Source organism: Canis lupus, chromosome 1 (genome assembly GCF_011100685.1).
Source record: "Canis lupus familiaris isolate Mischka breed German Shepherd chromosome 1, alternate assembly UU_Cfam_GSD_1.0, whole genome shotgun sequence".
Taxonomy (NCBI): Eukaryota; Metazoa; Chordata; class Mammalia; order Carnivora; family Canidae; genus Canis; species Canis lupus.
This window is the reverse complement of record NC_049222.1, coordinates 87,392,282-87,409,196: the sequence shown is the minus strand read 5'-3', so window position 1 is coordinate 87,409,196 and position 16,915 is coordinate 87,392,282. Positions and strand designations below refer to the sequence as shown.

Below are 16,915 nucleotides of genomic sequence, written 5' to 3'. Positions count from 1 at the left end.
GTGCAGGTCATAGTTTAGAGACTTCTTGCAGAGATTAAGAAAGTTAAAAGAAGGGAAAAAAAAAAGAAACAACAACCCAGAAATGGAGTTTGGAGCTTAAGGGTACACATAGAAAAAAATAAACAGACCAGAGAATTACAGAAATACATTATGAACATTAAAAGGGAATCAAGTAATTAAGTACTTCATCTCAAAAGGCATATTCTATAACTTACAGTACAAAACTAGGAAGTAGCCACAAATTTCTTTTAATAAGAATCTCTAGTCTTTTCCCACTCTAAGTGGATGGTTCACTTGGATCAACCTTTGCACACTCTTCTCATTTCTCTCCTAGCCAGAGTTACTTCATAACTTCTGATTCTGCCCTAAATCATGTTGATGGTCCAGACTCATAGGTGAGCAGTGTCAGCCTAGAGGAAGAGTCTGTGTCTGGCCTCAGAGGCAGTGAGTCACAATGCTTTCATGAGGACAATATTTTCCTTATGAACATTTATGTTTGTTTTTTGTTTTTCTTTTTAAGATTTTTATTTATTTATTTGAAAGAGAGAGAGAGACAGAGAGAGAGAGAGAGACAGAGAGAACAGGAGAGAGAGAGGGAGAAACAGGCTCCCCAGTGAGCAGGGAGCCTAATGCTGGGCTCTATCCTAGGACCCTGGCATCATGACCAGAGCCAAAGATAGATGCTTAACTGACTGCCCAACACTTATGTTTTAGAGGTTTATACAGAGCTTTCAAAACTGTGTTCTATGATATTTGCAGTGGGATATAGGGGGCAACTCTCCCTTCCCTTCATTTGTTTTCAAGAGAAATTCCTGACTGGTTTGCCTTAACAATGTGCTTTGTTTCAGGGCTATTTATATACTGCCTTGTTCCAGAAGGAACAGGACAGCCTAAAATAAGAGGGATATAGAAGAGAGAGAGAGAGAGAAAAGGGCCTAAAATATAAATAGCAAGTAGATGAAGGTGCATGGGGTAAAGACCTACACATTGTCATGGGTGTGGCTGTGATGACAAAAATTAAAACCAAGGGAAACACCCTTCATCACTAAACTCAGAGGGGACAGATTAATGACTCCAGAAGCATTTCCAAAAAATAAAGAGCCAGTCCTTGGAGAGAAAATCCCCATGAGGCAGCTCCAAGTATTACCAAGTAATACAGAAGGCAAGACATTCCTAATCTGATGGCTTATCTTGTGTGAGGAACTTATCAAAATATAATATTCACCTTTTTTATCTTAACAAGATAGATTAAATGTGACTTTGGTTAGCAACCTGTTTATAGTGGTAAAACATTTTATGGAATTTGAAATATACCGTGGAAAGAACACACTCAGGAATTTTATTTTATATCCAGAAATAACTTCATTAAATAATTACAAAATTTAAGCATTCAAAAAATTGTTTACAATGGGAGAAGCAGAAATATATGCAGCTATGGAGGACCACCAGACTTGGATAATTTGAAGCATTAAAGTTTTGATGTTTCTGAATGGCACAAAAGAACAGAGAGAAGGTAAGTTTTATTTCCAAGTTATTAATTTCCAAATTATAATAACAGACTAATGTCCCTTGAGGATGATGTCTGATTGGAGAGTACATGAGAGATCATACATAAAAGTGTTGTGTAAACTTTAACCGGTTGGTAATGTCCATTATCGTTATTATATATCTATTAAATATTGTGCTTGTTGCTACAATTAGGATAAGAGGACACTGACAGACACTGTGGCCACACAAAGTAAGCTTCATGCCCTAACAATCTTGTTCTTTGGTGACTGCGGTGCAGTCATATAGAACATGAGGTCAGCAGTGAATATCATCCAGCTGTAATTACATTATGTCACTTTCCTTTAACCAAGCCTGCTTCTCAGCAACAGAGCTAGCTGACAAGGATCCAAATTCACCACACCTGCAGGCAAGTGGTACATAGCAAAGGCAGGATCAGAAAAGTCTGAGGTGCAAAGAAGCATCATCTCACAAGGTCAGTTATGGCTACAGCTCTGGTTCAGGCAGTTCCCTTCATCTCCTCACCCCCACACTCAGCAAAGCCGTGGTTATGCTTGACCTTATCACACTCAAGATCTGGGATGCGTCATCTCTTTTGTACTTGACACTCATTGTACTTATTTAATAAATGCTGATGACTGAATGAGAACCAATTAAGATTTATTTTGTTACTTGGAAGGCCAAGTATTTTAATTTGGAGGAAGATAAGAGAGGGACACAGATTTCAGATTTTGTACAAGAGACACAATTTCTTTGCATCTGTATGAGACAAGTTAGGGTCGTGTTGGTTTTCCTCCCAATCTTTCATCTATTACTTGAATAAGAATCAAGTTAATTGCTTTTTTCTTCTTCCAGAGAAATTACAATGAGCTAAACACAGGCCATTCACTCAATGATTCCATTTTTGTGGACATACTCAGCCCCAGGCACCATGCTAGGTGGTGAGATCCCTGAAGAATTTCACAGTGCTTGATGCCTAATACATCCTCGATGAATGAATGAATGAAGAAATGAATGAATGAAGGAATGACTTCTGATTTGCACATAATGATGTTTCAGGGAAAAGAAAGTTTGTTGGCTTGGATTTCATTAGAATAAGTTCCAGAACCCTTTGAAAGAGCCCACAGTTGTGCCATAAATAGAGCGACCTAAGCCTGTTGTTCCTGCTGCTAGTTTACAGTCTGGTGTAAAGGGTGCCATAACACAAGGCAAAATGTGCTCTGCTGTAAATGTGAAAGAGCAGGTAAAGAGGATGGGGAATGTGGAGATGTTATCCATGAAGATGGCCGGGGGAAAATTACAGCCAGAGCTCTTTCCCAGGAAAGAATTCAGAAACCAAATCCAGTACAAAGGAAAGATGACTCCGTGTTGGTTTGTACCTTACTGTCCTTTCCTGTGTTGAAACGTTAACATTTTCAGATATAATGGGTCTTTTTTCCAGGTCATGAAGCACAAACAATGTGCCGGAGGCCTGAACAAAGTTGGCTCATCAGCAGGGCTTTGCACTTAAAACAAAGATCAGAGTTTTCCTGGCTATTTAAATGAGAGTTGAGCATTAATACACAGAGAAATGACTGACATGTTTGGTTGTAGGGATTAGCTTCATTGTATGGAAATGCCACATTGGCATCCCTACACTAACATTCTCTGTCTCTTAAAGTGTGAATGGTGGCTTCCGCCCACATCCCTAAAAAGATAATTTCCCTTAAAATACTCTGTTTAATGTGTTCTTGGGATTTTTTTTTTTTTAAGGACTTGGGTAAAAAGAAAGGGATCAGAACTAGGAATCAATTGTATTTTTTTCTTGACAGGGGAACTGATGGAAATTTTGTTGAGTTTATCACTAAAACATGAAAAAGCAAAGTGCTGAATATAAAACACTAAAACGTGATTAAGTTAAATTTTATGGTAGAATATTGTTTCACTTTATTGGCTAGGACTACTAGGATCAAATTTACCACTCTTTTGGCTCTATTCTTTGCAAATAGCAGGGTTCTCATACATAAGAGTTATGCAATAAATGAGTTTAACTGTTGTTTAAGCATTCATTGCGTGTATGTAAGAGTAGAATGGAGAAAATGTTTTCTCTGAGATACAGAATGATATAGAATTTGAAATAGTAATATATTTTCTTTTTTGCTTATTTGAAGTTAACACAAATTAAGAGTAATTGATACAAATAAAGATTCCCTACTTTTCTGGCAAACCTGACTATCCATAACACAGCCCCAGACCATACTAATTCCTGTTGATCAAATATTTGCCTAATAAGAAAACTAAGAAAGTTTCTGAGAAGTTACTTCTTTCTAATCAAAGAAGTACAATTTAGTTATTTGTTCTGGGATTGCTTCTTGAAGTTATTACCTATATCAACAAGTGTGTGAACATGGTTTCCAAGGGCCCAGTAGATTAGAAGCAGTCTGGGGAGGGGTGTGAAGAAGGGGGATCAGAAGGAAGGACTTCAAAGGCAGATAAGAAGTGACCTCAGAAAACAGAGCAAGCTGGGGCCTCATAGGGATGAGGTAAATGGCCAACATATATTAAAGACTGTAGGGCAGCACTGACTTTCAGCACAAAATGTCACAAAATAATGACACTTTCAAGGAAGGGCTAAATTGGATTTGGTGTACTGAGTTTGGGAAGACAGGGTAATCATTTAGAATATTTTCTCTTCAAAGGTATTGAAATAAAGTTTTACTAATTTAATGACACCTTAAAAGAGTGAAGGGGGAGTCTTTTCACTGCACATCAGTATATTTTGATAATAACAAAATCTGAAAGGAGTTTTTCTAAAGTTCTTGTTTATATTCCAAAGCATAAATTTCCTTATGGCTGGGGAAGTTTTCCTTTTAAAGATCCCTGAATGGGGATCCCTGGGTGGTTCAGCGGTTTCGCGCCTGCCTTTGGCCCAGGGTGCAATCCTGGAGTCCCGGGATCGAGTCCTACGTAGGGCTCCCTGCAGGGAGCCTGCTTCTCCCTCTGCCTGTGTCTCTGCCTCTCATAAATAAATAAAAATAAATCTTTAAAAAAATAATAAAGATCCCTGAATCTCATCACACTGCTTCACTCAGCATGGTTTCATGAAGTAGGTAAGCAAAAACTCACCTGTTTTGGCAGGTTTCAAGATATGCGGGGGAGATGCCAATAATCCTGAAAAGCCATCTCCTGAGCATCAATAATAAATAGATATGGCTCCTGTCAATCATTAATTATCCATTTTCCTCCACTAGAATGTCTAAGCCTACAAATGTAATGTAGGTCACATTCTGGTGTACTATTTCTAAATCTATGCCTTTCATAGCATTTTTCCTGCAAGATGTCACTTAAAAGACATCTGAAGTTAATACACACTGTAATCTCCTTCTGGAAATACCCAATGCACATTAACATATTAAAGAGCATAAATATTGCAGTAAAGTAAGCTGTTTAACTTTTAAGTCAACATTTTCAAAACTAATTAAAAGTCCCTTTTCCCTTTATGTAGAGAGCAGTAGCAACTATGAACATCTTGCAGAAGATACCATGCCTACGCTAGAATTTGCACTGTCATTAAAACTGACCAAGGGGAATGGCCTCTATTTAACTGTAATTATGCCATTTTTCTTTCAGTAAAGTATATTTGATTACTCTGAGGAGTAACATACCACCGTACAAAGAGACCAACAGATTTACTGCCATAAATAGATGCAGCAACACTTTATAAATACCTGGAAATTAGATGTGCAATGAATAATCACTTGTCATCTCTATAGTTAATTAATATGCTTGGGAGATAATCCATTATAAGAATTAAAAGGCAAGTCACATGATACAAGATACTTGAATTACATTTAATCAATTAAAGGTATGTATCAATAATTACAAATCAATAGTCCATGTCCTCTAAAAAACCAACCCTGAGGGAAAGCTAATGAGATACTGCTTTACTGGAGTATAGAAAGTCCAGAGCAGCAAGAGTGAGGGAAATAGAGAAGAGAGGTAGGGAAGAAAGGAAGCAAATACCTAGCTATTCAGAGATTTATAAGAACATCTAGTTGACTGTTCAGTCCCTAGATCAGACATAGGGACAGGATATAGATGCCTACATCAGAAGGGTTTATGGAAAGAAGAGAAAGGGAAGAATTTGTATGCTCCCATTGTCAAAGGGCTCCACACTAGGGCATTAACTGTTTTACATTTCTAGGTTAAGTCAATTGGCCTTTCCAGATATTCTCTAGGGAGTTGGTGGGTGAAGTAGACCCTCCATGGTCTTATAGGTTGGGCTCGGGAGCCAGAACTACTATAGCTCCAACATGGTGGGCATGAGGAAGACCACACTAATGACCAGCTCCTTATGCTGGGGAAGACCCAAGCAGCCTATGTTGTAGGGGAGGAGGCAAAAGCATTGGTCGCTTGTGCCGTCCATTGAGCAAGTAGCTAAGGGTTCAAGGGTGGGGGTTTGAAGGACTGAGTTAATCGAGGCAGGGTCCAACACACACTCTAATGACGAGTTGGCAAAGTTCTTGATGAGATCCTTTGAAGTAATCCAAATGGCCCATCAACATTTTAAAATGTATTCAGCCTCCTTTGTCATCAGGAGAATAAAAATCAAAACCACAATGAAATACTGGTACATTTCCCACCCTAATGGCTATAAGTAAAAAGACCAACAACATGAAATGCTGGTGATGGTGCAAGAATGAGATTCTTGAATGCTGGATGTGGCATACATTGCTATAATATGTGGAGTGTAAATTGATATAACTACTTTGAATTTTCTACTAATGTTGAATATATGCATAACCTAGGATCCAGTCATCCTGCTCCTAGGTGAATAACAACAGGAATACATACGTATATTCACAAAAGGCATGTAGATGAATGTGTATGGTATCATTAGTTATATACCATGAAATACTATGCACAGTGAGAAAGAATAAACTCCTCCTACGGGCACCCATGTGGGTGATTCTCATCAACATAATGTTAAGCAGAAATTCATATATCAAAGAATACTTTATTCCATATGTATCCATGAGCAGATTGAAAAGGGATTACCTGAATTAGGACTCTGAAGAACCTATGCATCTCTCTCTTTGCATGCACTACATTCCTTTAGAATCAATTCTTGGCAAAAAGAATTCAATGCTGAATAAACACCACTTCTCCAAATCGTGTACTCAGCCACATACACGTGTCCCCGTGCATTATGTTATTAGGGTAGACTTGGACAATCCGATATGTTAGGTAGGCCTCAGAAACAAGTTCAATTGGTGTGCTGAGAATGCACAGTTCTATAAATTTCCTAAAGATTATTGCATGACACACTTAAAGTGAGTTAACTTAATGTTATGTGAATTATGCTTTGATAAAGCTATTTAAAAAGGAGTTTAGGTAGCACAAAGCCAGTCTTTACATTTTTGCATCTTTGCCTGTCTTCTGCAGACACTCTTCCTGCTGCTATTTGAAGATACATAATATTTTCCTTAGATTACCATTTTTTTCCTACTCAATCATTGCTTTCAAAACTTATTACAACTCCTTTAACTTAGCTTGTGGCTAAACCCTCACACACTGATACTCCACTGGTGAGAAAATTTCAGTTCAAAAAATTGTTAAGGGAAACAGCCAGCTCCTTTTATTTGATTTAAGTTATTGTTGTGCAGCTAAGTGGTCTCAGGCTTGTTTTCCCTCCACATATTGTGGTTGGATCTCCAAAGAGGTTATTTTTCAAAAGGAGATTTTGCAGGTAACCAGCATGTTAAATAGAATGTAATGTTTGGGCCCTGAGGAAAGAGAGGAGACTCTATAAGCACTTTGCACAGAGGCTCACCTGCTGTGAACTCACCTGCCACTATACAACTAATTGGCTTATCAGAAATCATGCCCACTTCAAGGGTAAAAGTGATTGGCCTTCCTGACTTTGGCTTTCTAAATGGAGTAGGCTATTGGACCTATCAGAAATGACAATGCCTCTCCAGGGACAATTAACTGCAGCCTACAAATGGCTCAGTCTGTTCATTTCTTTCTTTGACAATCTGGGTAAACTAGCTGATGAAAACAAAGCCTAGAGAACCTGAAGGGAAACACTACTTAAGGTAACGGAGTATTCATTCCCATGGTATTTCACACTTTTCAATATTCGTTCATATCTACTACGTGTTCATATTTACTAATGTAATTATTCAGGTGTGTCCTATGTTAAGATGATGGAAAAGGTACAGAGGGAAGATGAAATGTGTTGGATTACCTCAGGACAACAATAGCCAGGGATCGAGCATTTGCTTCCTAGCCTGCTACAGGGGGTTCTTAAAACATACTTAGTTTTTTTCCCTGATAACATTAATTCATGTTAATGTAGGACAGTATGGAACAGGTAGAAAATACAAACAAAACAAAACAAAACAAAACAAAACAAGTCATCATCACCTGTCAGTGCTGAGAACTGAGTCTCTTTTCCCCAAGAGATGATGGTAAAGTAACGTAGCGGATACGAAGGAAAAGATGCCCAAGTTCTCAGGGTCATGAGTTAGAAAATCTTTTTTTTTTTTTTTCAGTGTGTATATAGAAATGTATTTTCTATGAGCCCTTCTTGCCAGATGTCAAATCTGCTTCCCCAAGAACTGCATTTAAGGAAGACTCTAGAGAGCTAGTAAGTCACTCTGAAAGTTCTCCGTTGGATACTTCTAAACACTCTATTGATCAAGCCGGGCTCAGTCATATAAAAGGACAGAGATAACTTGATTTTACTTCTTTCTTTTAAGCCAGTGGTTCCCAGATAAGGGTGGTGATTCTCCACCCCATCTCAGAGAATATTTAACAGTCTGGAGACATTTTTGGTTGTCATATCTGGGGGGCCAGGGGTACTGCTAAACATCCTCCAATAACAAAAATAACTACTCTCGACATTTTGTTGAACGTCTGATAATATCTCTTTTCCTTCCGTGATTCCTTTTCTTTTTCCTCCCCAAATTATAGTCACACTGACCATCCACTTCCATATCCTATTATTTTTTAGTTACAATTATATCGTGAATATTTCCTTGTATCAGGATACTTCAGAACGTGATACTTAATGCTGTGCAATACTCTATCATGTGATTTATTGATTCCCTCCTGATAATCATTCATTGCCTTTCCAGTATTTCAAAATCTATAAACAATGTTGGTATGAGCATTTTTAATTAATTAATTTTATTTTATTTCATTTTTAATTTTTTAAATTTTTTTGGTATGAGCATTTTTGACCACAAACCTATTTCCATGTCTCTAATGATTTTCTTTGGATGGATTCCTAGAAGCACAGTTACTGAGTCAAACTAAATGAATGTTTTTAAAGCTTTTCCTTTTATTGCCAAATTACTTTTTCAATTAACAGTCTCTCTGGCAGTGTATTAGAGTATTCATCAGGCCCATGCTGCTTCTACAACATCTTCCTCAGTTAAAATTTGACTAAATGCTAATACTTATATCTTATAGCTCTCACGTGACATGCAGGGTATTAAGCACTTTAGCAACCATTCTCTCAGCTGAGTAGTGGGAAGTAAGAAATTTAGGTACTATTATCCTCCCCCTCCCCACACGCACACATAAGGAATTCATTCATTCATTCATTCATTCATTCATTCAATAGCTTTGTTTTAATTACCACCCCTCCAGCAATTTTATAGTTGAGGATGAGGAAAAGGGTTAGAGCCAGCCCAAGCCCACACAGCCATTAAATAGAAGTCCTGGGATTTGAACCCAACCATGCTCATGTCAGAGCCTGGATTCCCAACCTATTTTTATTTTCCCAACCTTTCTGCACCTCTATGCAATCTCTATTGCATCTCTATTACTCATTTTAAAGAAGTGATTTCTTCAAGAATACACAGATTTAAAAAAGAAGACGACAAATAAGATGAAGAAGACACAACCAGGATAAGGAGACTACTTTCATTCTGTGCTCTTTCTATTCCTCTGTGAAGCCTCATTATTACTGAGACAATTGCCATTTTATAATGTGAATTACTTGAAGCAGACATGAGCAGATCCACAGATCCCAGCTAGTCAAGGATTTTGGCCTTGAGAATCTCCAGTACTTGGCGAACAAGGGTTTACCTACATACCCCTTTCCAGCAGATGGCGCTGTTTTTCCAACATTTAAATTTGCTACACCGCAACTTTCAACTTTTGATTGATCTGAGCAGGTTTGCTTAAGGGTATTCAATGAAGTCTACTTTGCACATGGATATTATGGAAATAGCTCATATGCCCCAATTGAACCTGAAAATGAGAGGCGTATTTCAAATAGAAAACCAGTCTTTGCTCAGTATTGATGGAAACATGTTTTTGAGAGTACTAAGGGCAAATAAGTGACAAATCACCACCCTACAGCAATGGCCTATTAAAGCAGACCTTTTGGGACACCTGCGTGGCTCAGTGGTTGAGTGTCTGATGGAGTTCCACATGGGGCTCCCCACAGGGGGCCTGCTTATCCCTCTGCCTGTCTCTGCCTCTCTGTGTCTCCCTGAATAAATACATAAAACCTTAAAAACAAAAAGCTTGTCCTATAAAATAAATAATAAAATAAAATAAAATAAAATAAAATAAAATAAAATAAAATAAAATAAAATAAATAAAATAAAATAAATAAAATAAAATAAAATAAAATAAAATAAAATAAACCAGACTTTTTTTCTTAGAGACACATAGGTAAATATTTTGGGGAGGCTATATAGGAATCAAGGGTGGATCTTAAACAGTAGTTACAGAAAGATCAGGAGTCATTTTACAGATTCTATATTGTTTCTGTGGTAGATATCACAGAACTCGTGTTGGTGGAATATGGATTAGATGGTGAGGGTGGGGGTGGCTCAGCAGCGTCTCATTTTCCAAAATAATTTAATGTTAAGCTGGATGAAGAAGCACAATATCTCCTTTCACCCAGTCCAATGGAGATAAATTTCTCACTGTCAATACAGGTTAGATGTTCCCTTAAACACAATTAGGGCTAAGAGGAGAACGGCGCCTTTGTTGAGTTCAGAAATTGTTTACAATGTAGAATTGAAGCCAGTCTGATTCTTCTGAAAACAGCAGCAGTTTAGGGCCCAGTTTCAGGGAGACATCGTATGATCTGCTTGTAGCTAGAAAATAAAAATGTGTGCTTGAAAAAATCCAAAACACCTCCAACCACCTTTAAAATGAAAGCACAAACAACTACTCTTAAGCCATACAGAGAAGTCATCCACGTCTCAGGAAGACCAAAGATGATCCATAGGTTGTTGATGAAGAGATAAATAATCAATGGTATTGACATGAAGATAACTTGTGATGACTTCCTGTCCAAATTTCTGGAAATGGAATGGAAATAAAGTAAAAATCTGAGTTTGTGTGATCTTCAGAGTGAGGTATCCCCAAGACTAAAGTGAAACAGAGCAGCATTTGTAAAATATTTCAGGTCTAGCCCAAACTAGTGTACTTGTGAAGTTATCTGTATTTATTTGTAAAGATTTGTAGTTATACAAGTCAGAGATACTAACGTGTGAACCCTAATCTCTTGCAAAATCACAAGACTACATGTGATTCCTTGGAGAGACTCACCAAAAAAAATGAAAAGTAGGCTCTCCCCAAAAGAAGTGTGGGGTATTTGAAAATGAGGCAGAACAATACCACAGGTAAAATTACTTTTTTTAGATCTTAAAACATCCCAGAAACATAGAGACAACTTTTGCTTCACCTAGTACTTTTTCAAAGAATCATGATAGCATGTTCTAATTCAACTCACAACCTTGTGTGGGGCTTTAATAATAGAATTTAACAAGTGGATCTACTTCCCTGTGACCCATTATTTGAAATTTGCTATAATTTACTTAGTCTTCTGCATATCTATCTGATGTACTTGGCTGTGTTGCTCCTACATGCGCTGCAACTGGTAGGCAATCTCAGTCCTGGGTGAGCACAGAGAAGGTATTTTAAAGACTACATTTTTTTTAAGACTACATTTTCAATGGTGTCTGCGACCTTGTAGATCTGAGAACACAAATATCCACAACTCTGAGATCACAAATATCCACAACGCAGAACATGTCAACTAAATCTTCCAATCAGAGGAGACCTGTTTTGACAGCTGTCCCCATGACAGGCATTGGGTTTAATCAGAAAATTTCCAGCTTGAAGGTTGAATGCTAGCCTGAAAATGCACCATATATATAAGGAAATTCCATTTCAAATAACATGCAACTTTATTCTACAATTCTCCATGACAGTTGAAAGCTCAGTCTGGTTGATCACGGTTTTATGTTACACATTATTATCAATATATTGAATATTTTTCTGTTTATCGTCACCTTGTATCTGAATTTATTGCCCTCCTAGTTCTCTTTTCATGGGAAGCTTTCATGGGAAGTTCTCTTACAGGGAAGCTAGAGAGAGAGAGTTTCCTTACCTTTTTGTGGAAATTTAAATTTCCTTTCATACTATTATGTTCTGCCTGTAGGAGGTGAAAATACATTAAGCTGCAGATAAGACACTACTGAGCGACACCTGGGTGGCTCAGTGGTTTAGTGTCTGCTGTTGGCTCAGGTCCTGATCCTGGGGTCCTGGGATCGAGTCCCACATCAGGCTCCCTGCAGGGAGCCTACTTCTCCCTCTGCCTATGTCTCTGCCTCTCTGTGTGTCTCTCATGAATAAATGGGTAAAATCTTAAAAAAAAAAAAAAAAAAGACACTACCAAACGCTCCCTGAATGATACTGGTAAATGTCATCCACAAAACAACTGTCAGACAGCTAGGAAGATCAATGAACAAAATTTCAGGAAATTCACAGCATCAGAAAAAGGTAAAGAAGTTTCAACGCAACCAGCAAAAGCTTAAAGGCATCCAAATCTCCAAATTTAATTTTGTAAATTAGAAAAGTACATTAGGGTTTTCTCAGAGGGACAGAGCTAGAGAGAGAATGTGTTTTATTATATATACTTTCTTGGGTTGCCCGCTTCCAATGACTGGGTTAATGATCTGTGCCATTCACAAGGATTTTCTAAATACTTTTATCCCAATGTTTCCCTAAGGCTGGGGCACAGAGTCCGAAGTTCCCATTTTGTACAAAAAAGGGAGATATGGCAAAGTCACAGCAGCTCATAGGTTCTGCCAGCAGGAATTATTTAGCTCAAAACTAGGAGCCCAGCATATTAACTGGGTCTCTCTTTTGCTTTTGGGTATCAGCCACTGCCCCCTAATTTAAGCCTCCTTCCCATTTTTAGCTCTGCAGCAGCTTCTTTACCTCTCACAAGTTACTAGTTTCTTTTTCTTTTTCTTTTTTTTTTTTTAAGATTTTATTTATTTATTCATGAGAGAGAGAGAGAGAGAGGCGTAGAAACACAGGCAGAGGGAGAAGCAGGCTCCACGTAGGGAGCCTGATGTGGGACTCGATTCTGGGTCTCTAGCCCCTTCAGCGGCGCTAAACTGCTGAGCCACCTGAGCTGCCAAAGTTACTAGTTTCTAAGAGCATTATAGGCAGTATTTTTTATTAATAACTTTGCTGAGAAATCTCTTTTTTCCAAGATGAGTGTAGAAGCTGCTTTAGAGACCTTCATTCTTTCTGAGTTCACATGACTTCAAACTCATTGCCCCATCTTTGCAGGCCATCTGAATATTTAGCTAGTTAGGCAAGATGGGAAGAGCATTGGTGTGGGGGGTCAGAGAGAGAGAGGTCTGGGATCAGTTGCCACTTCTGTAACTTACTAGGTATGCGACATTGGGGAGCATTAATGTCTTGGAACCTCAATTTACTCATATGTGAACTGCTAGGACTGCAAGCTAAAGCTCTGAGAAAGACATCTAGACTTGTTTGAACAGATCACTTCCCATCACTCCTTTTAAAAAATTGCCTTCTCTCCTCAATTTACACTGTAAGAGTGATCCTAGGGACTTCTGGACTTGCTGGTGATCTGGACCCTCTGGCCACATTGACAGAGCAACATGGAAATCTGATCCCAAGGGAACCCATCCAGGGATTAAGTACAGCCAATTATGGTGTCTTTCTTGAGAATTTAATTCAACACACACACACAAAATATAGTTAAGACAATACAGACCATAGGAACCTCTGTAATACTATCAACATTGGATTGCCCCTCTGGGTGCTTCATTATGTCTGGCCCCTGAACATTTTCAACTGGATCCAAAGAAAAGATGACAAACCTGAGCCATTGATGACATGGAGTGATAGAACCCACGAGGTTCTAAGAAACATGATCACAGAGAGATGTGGGAGGACAAAGCAGATGTGTGGAGAGAGGACGAATCAGGATGTCATCCAACCCCATGGGAGACCTGGCATACCTATGCTTCTTGCCCTTGGCTGTCTTACAGTTCATCCTGACAATTAACCACCTACCGCAGGCTCTAGCTGGAATAGGTTTCTTTAGCTTGCAACCAAATCATCCCTAGAAAAAGCTCTAGGTTCCTGTTCTGGAACAGCACCATGTGTGATATGAATTACTAGTTCTTAGTTGGCCAACCAACTGTGGCTTCCTCTATAGTCCAGGAAAGACTAGGGGAGAAGGGATTCTACATTCTTATAGTTGTTCTAGCCATATTCACAAATAGTGGAAAGTCTCTTGGTTCATTTAATTGGTAGCTGATAAATCCCAATAGTCTTCAAACACTGCCTTCTTTTTTGCCTCATCTCTGAAATATAATTCTTCCTCATACTTTTCCATGTCTATGGAGGCTAAGCCACATTATAAGTTGTATTTTACAAACTGGGTGGTGTTTGAGGACAGTTCTATCCCCAATCACATGTTTACAGGGTCCTAGATGAGTCTCTTTATGGCTGATCTTGAAAACTAGAATATCTATTCTTAACATGAGCAGAGAAAAATTGCTTCCCCCAAAAGGGAACCCTTGGGCCTTGTTGGCAGGAATGTAAATGGGTGGTGCTGCCACTATAGAAAAAAGTATGGAGGTTCCTTTAAAAATAAAAAATAGAAATACCATATTATCTAGTAATTCCACCACTGAGTATTTACCCAAAGAAAATGAAAACACTAAATTTGAAAAGAACCTTATTTTTATTGCAGTGTTATTTATAAGAGACAAGATAGGGAAACAACCCAAATGTCCATTGATAGGTGAATAGGTAAAGAAGATATATATATAAAACTGTTGTGAGGAACATTTATATATATATATATATATATATATATATATATATATATATATATATTTAATCCAAAAGACACACACAATATATATATATAAATTTATATATATAAATGAAATAAACCAAAGACAAATTCCATATTAATTCACTTATATATGGAATCTAAAAAAAAACAAAACAAACACTAAAACAGACCCATAAATATATACAACAAACTAATAGTTGCCAGAGGGGAGGGAGGTGGGTAGGATAGGCAAAATGTGTGAAGGGGAGTGGAAGATACAGGCTTCTAGTTGTGGAAAGAATAAGTCAAAGGAAGAAAGGCACAGGGAATACAGTCAATGGTATTGTAATAGCCTTGTATGGCGACAGATGGTAGCTACACTTGTAGTGAGCACAGCGTAACATGTAGAGTCGTGAATCACTATGCTGTAAACCGGAAACTAATATAACATTGTGTGTCAACAATTCTTCAAAAAAAAAATTGCTTCTCCTACAGTTTCTGGCACAGGGCCCTTACCCTAACCAAGAGCTTTCTAAGTGCTTGAACATACTTAGAGTGTTTTGTGTTTTGCTTTTTAGGATACTTTTGCTCTCCTTTTTCTGAACCCCTCACTCTAGCCTCCTTTCCCTCTATAGAATTAGAATTAACTCTCAAAATTCCCACTCTTCAGTCTGTCTGCTAGAATAGAAAGAAACTGAAATCTTAAGCATCAACCACTGGATGTTCATCATGTGATTTGTTCCTCACAACAGTTTTTATGAGGTAGGTATTATGCTCCCATTTTACCCCTGCAACTGAGGCTCTTTCCTTTTTTCTGTAGGAAGGCAAAGTACATATTGTAAATGGTGGATGGGGGAGGCAGTATCTTGAGTTTCCCACAGTTTTACTTTATATGTCCATCCATTTGGGGAGAGGGTGGGAGAAATGAAATGATCAACAAGAGACAGTGGAGGGTGGGGGCAGGGTGGGAAAACCAAATTAATAGATATAGTTACATTTGCAAAGGTCCTGGCATACTGTCTTGCACTGAGAGCAAACAGTAGTAAATAAGGACTACTTCTTATCATCTTTTTTCAAAATTACAGTTGAAGAAATCGTCCATGTTGTTACTTCATGCAGATGCAGTAAGGTCCGATGTGAGGATTTATTTTTATTTATTTATTTTTTAAAAGATTTTATTTATTTATTCATGATAGATACAGAGAGAGAGAGAGAGAGAGAGAGAGAGAGGCAGAGGGAGAAGCAGGCTCCATGCAGGGAGCCCTATGCGGGACTCGATCCCAGGACTCCAGGATCGTGCCCTGGGCCAAACCGCTGAGCCACCCCTGGGTGGCTTCCCCCAACTGTGAGGATTTAACAGTGCCATGAAGCTTGTTTCTCTGAGTGGATTTTTATATTTCCTTTTATCATCTTTTATTACCTTCTGCTTCCAATTGTTTTCTGATTATTTAAAAAGTAGAACTTGTCTGCCATTGGCCTGTTTATTTAAATCTTACCATTTAGGCCACATTGCGATTTGAACCCACAATAAATAAAAAGCTAAGGTCAGAGCAGAGCATCACATATTCTTACTAATGGTATGTTGGGAGTTGCTACGGAATGAAATACAGGATTACTAAGGAGTGAGTATGTTCTGGAACAGGATCACATGGCTATTTTCTTGTAATGAAGTATGATTTAAACTCAATTAACTTATATATCAAAAGTCATTTCCATAAACACTTTGGCAAACACTTTGGCCAGACTAGTTCATTTTCAATATTCATTGAAAACAAGACCAAATCTTGCTAGTGTGTTTAGCTGAGATGTGGGGCTCGAGGGACAAGAAGCAGGGTCGAGGAAAACAGCAAAGGCGTAGTATAGTACACATACTCCCCTGTATCAGATGCAACAGCCCAAGGGGGAGGATGCCGGTAACCTTGAACCCTGGGGCTCCAGTTACCATATCCTCCAAGTTCTAGATTGGATGAAGGAGAGTACTATTGACTTTTTTCCCAAAAAAGTCATTTTTTTTAGTTTTTGAATGTAACCTATTTGTTTCCTACCTTTGTGGGTTCTATAAGAATAATGATAAGCAATGTATCTTTGAGTAGATGATGTTCAGAGTCTGAAGAAACTCATGTCGCATAGGGTATTTGGCATAATGATCACTGTCCTTATAGTAAATGCATTTATATGCATGTGTAAATTATAAGTTTTAAGAATAATTTGAAATGTGTAATTTGCATTTGGAAGCAAACTGGATAAAATTTAAAAGCTCTTATTTCCAAATGCATCCAAGAA

General features: G+C 38.1%; 1 protein-coding gene across 11 annotated transcripts in view; it reads right to left on the bottom strand.

Annotated features, from left to right (window-relative positions):
- TRPM3 (transient receptor potential cation channel subfamily M member 3) overlaps nucleotides 1–16,915 on the bottom strand; it is a 492,032-nt gene that overhangs the window by 284,223 nt on the left and 190,894 nt on the right. The gene's annotated exons all lie outside the window — the stretch shown is intronic.